Source organism: Pinus tabuliformis, chromosome J (assembly GCF_031772625.1).
Source record: "Pinus tabuliformis cultivar Carrire ecotype Pingquan chromosome J, CPIR1, whole genome shotgun sequence".
Taxonomy (NCBI): Eukaryota; Viridiplantae; Streptophyta; class Pinopsida; order Pinales; family Pinaceae; genus Pinus; species Pinus tabuliformis.
In genome coordinates, this window is record NC_142295.1 from 1,157,037,582 (window position 1) to 1,157,048,885 (window position 11,304).

Sequence of the window (11,304 nt, forward strand, 5' to 3'; positions counted from 1 at the left end):
CACTTCCTCAAAAGTCACACTGTGCACACTTGCACGACGGGCGGGTGCTCACCCGAGTCACTCAAGAACATGTGCCAAGTCGTCGCACAAATCAGGGGCCACACCTGTGCACACCTTTCTCAACTGGCGGGCGACCTCTACCCACGCCCTTCACCCAAATCCAAGAAATGACACGTAACTTCATGCGGCCTTGCCCAAGAACATGCGCATCACCAAACTGTGCCTTTACCTCTTGTGCGTTCACCCCTTAGATCTGCGCACTTATCTTCACATGACCGAAGTTGTTGTGTGTTGAGCGATGGTCAAATGATCTCATCACATGTCTTGTTTATACAGGTGGCAGGGCGAGTTAGCGTACCCAGCTGACTCGTCCTCCATGTCTTAACACGCCCACACTCCATTGCAATACTCCGTCGGCTTGCTTCAAGTCGTAGGTCGGCCTCCATAAGTTTTAACCCATGCCTCCACGCATATAAAAACTCGTCGCTCTTCCCTCCTACGCACTTCATTATAACACAATTCCTTCACGTGCTAAGGTCGAGCTCACACTTCAAGTGGAGCGCGCGCATAAGGACTGCAGGTCCTTACACAAACTGCCTGACACGCTGTTGTTGTTGCTGAGACATATTCAGCTTCTGCTATTGAAAGTGACACTATTGGCTGCTTCTTGGAGGCCGATGAAATGGCTCCGGAACCCAAATGAAAAACATATTCTGACTTGCTCTTTCTGTCAGCGATACTGCCTGCCCAATCACTGTCATTGTAACCAACCAGCCTGAAATCACTGGTTGCTGTGTACAAAATGCCATAATGTTTTGTCCCATTGACATACCTTAGAATCCATTTCACTTCTTGCCAATGTGTCTCCTTGGGTGTCTCCATGAACCTTGACACCAAACTTATTGCATACATTATATCTGGTGTAGTGGCGGTCAAATACATTAGGCTACCTATCATGCTTTTGTATAATGTCAAATTGACATTGCTGCTGCAATCTTCTTTGCTCAACTTCAACCCTATGACAGTTGGTGTTGGTGCAAACTTGTTTTTCTGCATTTAAACCTCCAAAATTTCTGCCGCATACTTTGCTTGAGAGATAAAAATGCCATTTTCTGTTTGCTTCAATTCTATGCCCAAAAAATATCTTAACAATCCCAAGTTAGTCATTTCAAACTCACTCTTCATGACTTGTTTGAAATCAACGATGAGGAAAGCATCACTGCCTATAAAGATCAAATCATCTACATATAAGACAAAAATGAGAATCTTACCTTCACTCTCTTTGATGTAGAGAGTAGGCACATCGTCATATTTGTCAAAACCATTGTCCAGAAAGTAAGCATCTATCCTGATGTACCATGTGTGTGGTGCTTGCTTCAACCCATAAAGATATTTCTTCAACCAATATACTTTTTCTTCTTGGCCTTCAATCTCATAACCAGGTAGTTGCGTGACATACACTTCCTCTTTCATCACTCCATTCAAGAACACTGACTTTACGTCCATCTGATACACTATCCATTTATGCTACGTGGCAATCGCCACAACTGCACGCACTGTCTCCATCTGTGCGACTGGCACGAACATCTCCGCGTAATCTCTTTCATGCTGCTACTTGTATCCTTTGACAACTAGCCTTTCCTTGTGCCTTTCAATCTTTCCCTCAATGTTGCTTTTGGTCTTATAGACCCACTTTACCTGAATAACATGTTTTCCTTTTGGAAGGCTCACTAACTCCCATGTGTCATTCCATTCTATTGCTTCTATTTCTTCTTTCATTGCCGCAACCCATTTTTCTTCTTTGACTGCATCTTCAAAGTGGATTGGGTCATCTACATGAAAAAATAATGCAAATAACGAATTCAGACCCACGCTACTATCAACTTCATCTTTCTCATAAATTTCATTTAAATTTCAGAATTTTGGCCTTCTTGTGCTTGCTGAAGATGGGCTTGATATGTCATTTGGTGTCGCACTTCGCGGTGTGCTTGGTGAAGCACTTTCTTGGCTACGAGAAACTATCCTATTATTTGTTGATGGCATTGCTTGATGTCTGCATTACTACGCTTGAATAGGAGTAGAGGGAGTCAAAGTTGAGGAATTACTTCTTGTTGTTAATTCCTCTCTATCCTCATTTGGTATACATGCTTTGACATTGATTGTCTTCTATAAACTTCCATCCCATGCTTCTTCTTCTATGAACTGCACATCTCTACTGATTATGACCTTCTTGGTTAATGGATTGTAGAGTTTGTATGCCTTGGATTCATCACTATATCCAACAAATATGCATTTCTCCCCCTTTCTATCCAACTTCTTTCTCAACTCATCTGGGACATATGCATAAGCCACACATCCAAAAACTTTCCTATGAGAGACATTTTGTTTTCTTCCACTCCATGCCTCTTCAGGAACAATGTTTTGGATGCTTTTGGTTGGACATCTATTCATGATATATGCTACACAAGCGACAGCTTCAGCCCAATAATCATTTGGCAAATGCTTTGCCTTCAACATACTCCTTGCCATCTCCATAATGGTCATATTCTTCCTTTCTACCACACCATTTTGTTGCGGTGTATATCTTGTTGTAAATTGCTTTGAATTCCATGTTCCTTGCAAAATTGAAGGAAGTCATTTGAGATGTATTCACCACCTCTGTCATTCCTAAGGACTTTGATATAATGTCTTCTTTGCTTCTCAACAAAAGCCTTGTATTGTTGAAAGTGCTCAAACACTTCACTTTTCTGTTTTAGGAGAAAGACCGATGTCTTCCTTGTGTAGTCATTTATGAAGGTCAATATATAGTGGTTGCCACCAATTGATGGTGTCTACATTGGTCCACATAAGACTGAGTGGACAATCTCCAAAGGTGCCTTTGCCCTCACTGACTTTCTTGCTGGAAATGTCTCTCTATGTTGCTTGCCCAAGATACATCCTTCACATATGTTGTCTGGTTTTTCTATGAGTGGTAAACCCTTCATCATGTCTTTCCTATGCAGCAAATTCAAACCTCCAAAGTTGAGATGTCCAAATCTCAAGTGCCATAACCAGTTTTCATCTTTTACCTCTGTTTGAAAGTTTATGTGTGTGACATTTGCCTCTTTTCTTCCATCCTCTTGTGAGTTCATTGATAGTTGTGCTTGTGCACCTTCTTTCAAATCTGATCTTATCTTTAGGGGAAACATTCTATTGTTTGTCATTTAAACCTTTGCAATTAGTTGTCTGCTTCGAGGCCTATTCAAAATTGTGCACACATCATTTTTGAAGAAGACAATCTAGCCTTTCTGCATGAGTTGTCCAACACTCATGAGATTATGTTTTAGACTGGGGACAAAGTAAACATTCGAGATGTATTTCTTCTCCCCCTTCTTTGTTAGGATATTAACTCTTCCTTTTCCCATGACAGAGACTTTTCTATCAGTCCCTAATGTCACTTCAAATTTCACACTTTCATCTAGATTGGAAAACATTTCTATGTTTCCTAACATGTGGTTTCTACACTCTGAATCTAGATACCATATATCACTCTATTTTTCTTGTGCTACATTACAAGCTAAAAACATGCTATCATGGTTTTGATCTTCTCTTTTGAAATTTACACTTGGTTTGTTACTAATGTCATATTGCTTCTTTCTACATTCATTTGCATAATGACCATACTTCTTACAATAATGACATTGAACTTGAGATTTATCATACCTCTGACCTTGTGCTTGATTTTGGCTAGGGCCTTGACTTGGATTTTGATTGCTGCCTCTTCCATTTGAGGTTGAAGGGCTGCTTCTTCCACCTCTGTGTGGGCTTCTTCCTCTTCCTCTATCATATGATCTTCCTCTGCCTCAACCTGGACCAAATGATCCTTGTTTCCTGAAGGCATGCTCCAATGAGGAGCTTGCTGCTCTATTCAGTCTATGTTCATGAGAAACCAGTGATGCACTAAGCTCATCCACTTAGAACTATGAGAGATCATGTGTCTCTTCTATGGCCACAACAATGGCCTCAAAGCTTGCTGGAAAACTTCTCAAAACTTTCTCAACTATTCTTCTTTCCTCAAGTGTCTCACCATGAGACCTGATTTGAGTAACCAACCCACTTACATGTGTAGAAAATGAGTCTATTTTATCAGACTTTTTCATACAAAGTGTTTCAAAATTTCTCCTCAACATTTGCAGCTTTGTTTTTTTTACTTTTTCCATGCCTTGGTAGGCTGTTTGGAGGGTGTCCCATGCTTTCTTGGACTTCGTCGCTGCTACAACCCTTGAGAAAATACTTTCATGAACTGTTTCAAAGATTTAAAACAACGCTTTTGAATCCTTCTTCCTGTTGTCCCTTAACACATCTCTTTCTTGTTGAGATAAGGCATTGTATGCTACTGCATTTGCTGGTTCTTGAAAACCATTCTCCACCAAATCCCAAATGTCTTGAGAAGAAAACAGGGACTTCATTGTAATAGCCCAATAATCATATTTTTTATCATTAAACTGAGGTATTTGAAGATTAGTCAAACTTGTGCTTGATGTTGCCATTTCTAAGCGTAAAAAAAACTTTCTACCTGGTGGTAAATATGCTAAAAAACAATGCTCGCTCAAAAAAAATTTCATAGTTAGTAAAGACAATTGTTTTTACACTAACAGAGTTTAACCCACTTCGGTACCATGTTAAAAATATTTGAGGAATTTAATTCTGGCAGAGGGGCAGAGGTATTTTCACTTTCGCGAAGCTAGGTTCGCGCACCGCGGAGCTGATTTTGTGCACCACAAAGTCGATTTTGCACACTTGAATTTCTCGCACCGAGGAAGCGTTCCAGAGACTTAATGAATACTCACAACAAAAATAACAAGATTGGTTTGTAGCAACACACTAAAACTTAGTGTTCATTTCTTAAACATGAAAATACATTTACATGAGACTACGGCTCATTCACCAAGTAAAATAAAAGTTTTACAGTGATTTAAACTTACGCGGAATAACACATAGTAAAATAGAGTAACTGTTGTTTTCACACGCCCACCAAAAATTGCTCCACCATTTTCTCCACAGAGACTTGCGCTCTTTTTTTTACCTCTTACTCTCTAACCTCTCTACACAGTCAAAATGAATTTTTACATTCATATTTAACTCAACATACAATTTTTACATTTAATTCATGACAGAGCAAAATAATTAATATGATGTTGTTTATGAGTGTGTTCAAAATCACGCAGGTGTTTCTGGAGTGTGGGCAAAGGTTGCTGAATTAATGCTTGCCCATATGTGTTTAATAAAGTACATAACTTCTTTAAATTCCTTTGTTGAGTTTCCGAATGGTCCGTGTCTCACTTCGGTCCTTCTATCTTTAAGCAGAGATGCTACTTGCAAAAATACGCCTGACAGGTATCGCTGCTGTCACGCTGTTTATTGCAGTGGTTGGGATTATTATTTCCAACAAGGCAGGGATCTTCAAAGCCTTTGCCAAGGACAAAAACTCCATTCCTAGGATTGTTAGTTGAACTTTCTATCTTCTTCTTTAACCTTATGGGACCGGATTTGTGAAGAATGTTGGAGACATCCGGGACTAGTTAAACTTTTTATCTTCTTTGACCTTATGAGACGAGATACTTTTTATTTTCTTTGACCTTATAAGATAGGATTTGTTATGAATGGTGGAGGAATCCAGGACTACTTTGAAGGTATGAGGTACCTTCAATTCTACATTTTTTGCTTTAATTCCTTAAACATCCAAACCTGTTGTTTTTAAAGATTTCCGCCCTATTTCATTGGGCAATCTGTTGTACAACTAATCTCAAAGATCATTGCATATTCATTAAGAGAGAACCTATCACAAAATTTATCCCTAGAGAAGTTCAGATTTCTTAAGAACAGGGAAATCCACAATGCAATTGCTATTTCACAAGAGTGTCTCCACTCAGAAAAGGATAGACACTTAAGGCATTAATCCTTAAATTGGACCTGGTTAAGGCATATGACTGTGTTGAATGGACTTTCTTGCACATTGTGTTGTACATAATAGCCCTCTCTCATGAATTTGTGAGGTGGATCATGGTGTGTATCACTTCTATGAATTTCTTTGTTATAATTAATGGAATTCCATGTTTTTTTTCAAAGCTGGTTGGGGTTGAGGCAAGGTTGTTCACTCTCTCATTTACTATTTCTTATTGTCATTAAAGGCCTAAAAAAAATTATTATGGTGAAAAAGGAACAAAATAATATTAAACGCTTCAAAATATGAAGATATATTTCATTGACACATCTATTGTACGTGGATTATGTGTTGCTTTTCAGTAGGGGGTTGGTAGGAATGAGACTTCTATTTTCAAATTATTGAGCCTTTTGGGAGAGCGACAAGGTTGTTGGCCAGTAGAGAAAACTCTTTATTTCTTGAGTCAGCTATGGATGAGGAGATAGGAGACATTATAGGGAATTTTTAGTTGGTTTCTTTCAAATGACAACCCTTGCAGAGACACTTTACCTACTTAGGGTTTTTCTTAAAGCGCTGAAATTGCTAAATTTCAGATTAGGGGTGGCTCGTGGGAGAAATTGAAAACAAATTGGGAAGCTGGAAGCAACATACCTGATTCTTGCTCATATACACTTCTTTTCTTCTTGTTATTTTTTATAATAACTTAATGCTTATTTATTCCTTTGGAAATTGCTTATTTATTCCCTCTAGAGATTACATATTCCCTTCAAAAGTTTCAATATTGAATTCACCTCTTAAGGGTTGCTTTTTCCATGACATATGTTGTTCACTACCTAATCGTGAATAATTATAGCTTGTTACCGAAAATTTGTAGAGGTGAGAGTCATCATCTATTGATTTGATATTCTATAGGAATTAACATAACCAAACTCTTCTCATTATATTTCTCCTAACTTTATGTGGTATATACAAACATAATAAATTATGGTCAATTAAAATTATAATAAAATCATGGTTAATTAAAATTATGATAAATCATGGTCAATTAAAATTATAATAATAAATCATAGTCGATTAAAACTATAATAAATTATTGCCAATTAGAAACAATTATCATTAACATAATTCAACCATGACAACATCATATTATGAAAAAACCATTAAAAAATCACAACCCAACCCAACCCAGGAAAAATATCACACTATAAAATAAACATTGATAAACACATCCATTCAACCAAAACAATGTTCTAATATAACATACTATTGAAATCAATCTTTTAATATCAACCCTAATCAATCTCAATAATACTCCAATGCAAACATAACCCTGAATGTTATAATGCAATATAACCCTTCAACCCAAGTCAACTAAAAAACCAATGATTAAAAACACACCACATTTCAACCATTATATCATAAGATTACACAATCATTAATATTGGAAACCTTGGGGCCGTATGACCCACAGCCACCTTCATTCTCCGGGATACCAAATCTTTCATGACTCATAGTCATTGTCTCTGATACTAAATTTATCCAGATTCACACTCGCTTCCAGATACACAGACTTATGCTTCTAGATGCCTCTTTGAACACAGTTTCAGTGCATTGTACAAAATATCTATTTTCAATGCATGTCATAATATCTCATCTCTATTTTCAATACATGTCATCATATCTCTTTGCAGAAGCACAGGCGTAGATAACTCTTCCAACACATGTCCATCGTAATGGGAATAAGTCGCATTTCAGTCCCGGTGATTTGAGTCAATACTGCTCAAAGCAAGGTACAAAATGCTCATTCGCAAATACACCCTCCAACGGGAGTCTACAAAACACCAAAACAGTACTGTGTGGAGCGTTCTCTTTGCTTCAAGTATCTAACAAGGCCGCTTTTGACTTTCTTTCCTTTCTTTGGGTGGGGCTACCTCCACTGACATGAATTTTAGTGAAATTATATTGTTACATCGTAAATTGTATTGCTAAATGTAAAATGGATTTAACCTGCTAAAACAAAATTTAAATTTAATTGTGTAAATTATAATGTTATATTGTAAATTGCATTGCAGTGGTGACTGTAAAATAAATTAACACTATAAAATTTTCAAATAATTAAATTTACAAATTTAATATTTTTTAACTTTGCAGTTATATAAATTAAATAATTGACCAATATTTATAGATATAAATTTATGTTAAACATCAAAATAATTTTTTTAATTAAAATTTAAAAAAAAATATTATTATTATTATTATTATTTATAAAAAATTAATATATAAATTAAACACATATATATATTTAAAAAACATCTAACAATATTTATTTTTAAAGATTCATTTCATTTTTCTATAAAAAAAAAAATAATCTATAAATAAGCTTGGTTCTAATATGATAATTTATTAATACTACAAACTTAGGAAAACAAAAATAAAACATGATTCATTTCATATAAAACTTCATATAGCATTTTTTTTAACTTTAATTAAAAGAATTATATATATATATATGGATGGAAAGGATCTGCCATATTTGTGAGAATAAGAGCATCGAGGATGAAAACCACTTCCTCTTAGAGTGCCCTGCATACAACCACATTAGATCTCAATTTCAGAACCTTTGTTACAATACTGACCTTCCTAGCCTTTTACAATGCCAAAATTATAGTGAACTCGGGAGGCTTCTCTCCAAGCTTTTTGAGCATAGGAATAAAATCTTAAATCAAAATAAATAATTTGTCTTTTTAGGTCCGATAGATCATTATTTGGTCTCAGACGTTAACCATCATCATCATCATATATAATAAAATTTAATTAAAAAATGTATAACTCATTTTATATAAGACTTTTTCATATAACATGTTTTTTATGTATTAATTTAATTAAGAAACAAAAAAATATAAATTATCTAAAAAACAATTCTTAATTTTTTATTTTTTATTTTTATATGATATTAAAAAATATAAATATTTTATAAAAACTAAATCTTTACTATCCACATAATAATTATTAATAAATAAATTAAAATTTAATAATCTCTTTATTAAAATTAACACTCCCACTACAAAAAAAAATTGACGATAAAAAAAGACATAATTGATAACACAATCCAACTTCCACAGCAAAATTTTTGCATGATTGATAAATAGGATGTAACTTCCACATCATCATGCAGACTCGAGTATGAAAATCCAAGGCCACAAGTCAGTTACAAGTATAACGTCTTTTCAAAGTGGAGAGAAGCAGATTGGGTTTGAAAGCTCCCACCATAAATTTCGATTCCCGAAACGATAAATTCGTGTTTGAGATGAAGGAATCAGCTTAGTTATCTATATCATTTTTTATTTTTTAAATTACGAAAGTTGATATACATCAGGGAATATAACGGTTGGATATACATCAGGGAATATATATATATATATATATATATGGGGGGCATTATTGTGCTGTTGGGAAATGTATATTATTGGATGGGTATTGTCACACCCCCAGGCCGGCGGTAGTCTTTCAACTGCGCTTGGCGAGGTGCGGCACCACCGAACACTTTCTTTTTACCAATACTTATGTTCGTGGACTACACCTAACCACTTTCCTACTTAGTTTGTGTTTCGCAACCAGATATTATTATGTTATCGTTTATACGAATGAACACCCATACACATTCATTATCATGAGCAATTATAAATGAGAAAGCAATTGCACAGTATAAAGGGAGGGGCAACTCCCTGAACAATGAGTTTGCCCGAACAATATATCATACAATCTTTAATGTTACAAGCTTTATAAGTATACTTGGAAAACACCAAGTTTCATACTTAGCCAATTTTACAATCTTCGGCAAACTTGGTTGCCCAGCTCGTCAGCACCTCTGCACGGTCGCCACACGACTCACCAACCCTCCGTTCACCTCGTCACACGATCGTGTTCTTGCCCAACTTGGGCGCGCCTCCAAGTCTTTAGACTAGCTCTGATACCAACTGTCACACCCCCAGGCTGGCGGTAGTCTTTCAACCGCACTTGGCGAGGTGCAGCACCACCGAACACTTTCCTTTTACCAATACTTATGTTCGTGGACTACGGCTAACCACTTTCCTACTTAGTTTGTGTTTTGCAACCAAGTATTATTATGTTATCCTTTATACCAATGAACACCCATACACATTCATTATCATCAACAATTATAAACGAGAACACAATTGCATAGTATAAAGGGAGGGGCAACTCCCTGAACAATGAGTCTACCCGAATAATATATTATACAATCTTTAATGTTACAAGCTTTATAAGTATACATGGAAAACACCAAGTTTCATACTTAGCCAATTTTACAATCTTCGGCAAACTCGGTTGCCCAGCTCGTCGGTGCCTCCGCACGATCACCGCACGACTCACCAACCCTTCGTTCACCTTGTCGCACGATTGTGTTGCTTGCCCAACTTGGGCGCACCTCCAAGTCACCACACACCTATGTTCACAATATCAACACTTCACCAAGTCACCGTGCACACTTGCACGACGGGTGGGCGCTCACCCGAGCCACCCATGAACCCGTGCCGAGTCGTCGTACAAATGGGGCGCTCTTGCATTTCACCATCCAGCACCTTCGCACAAATCGAGCGCCACACACCCGTGCACGCCCTCACCCAACCACCGGGCGCTCCTCGTGTTTATAAAAATAATATAAATTATTGTTATATTATATTATATAAAAATAATATAATATAACAATAATTTTATTTTTATATTATTTTTCAAAATTATATATTATTTTTTAACTAAAATTGAGTATTAATTTTTAATTTATTATCAAATAATTTAAATTAATTTTATATTATATTAGGCTGCATAAAAAATGATTGATAATTTTATAAACCATTTACTAGTTTAACTATATAATTTAAACGATTAGTATATTAACAATAAACATCAATTTAGGTTAAGCATAAAAAAAATCTTATTATTAAATTAATTAAATTATATATATATATATATATATTATTAATACATGAGTTAAATATATATATTTAAAAAAACATCTAATAATTCTTTTAATTATGAAGATTCATGCTTATTTTACCATGTAGATTTTTAATCCATAAATAAACTTTGTTGCAATACTATGAACTAACACATACTCAAAACACAATAATTCATTTCACAGTCAAAATATTTTTTACATATTTTATTTCTATTTCAATTTAATATTATTTTTTTAAATTAATAAACAAAAATATAACTATCTTTTAACAAAAATCTCAATAACTTCATAAATATTAAATCTCTATAATGTATTTATTAATCATTAATAATTAAATTAAAAATATTTATTAAAATAACCATGTCTATTTATCTAATTAGATAAAAGCTATTTTGTTAACTAA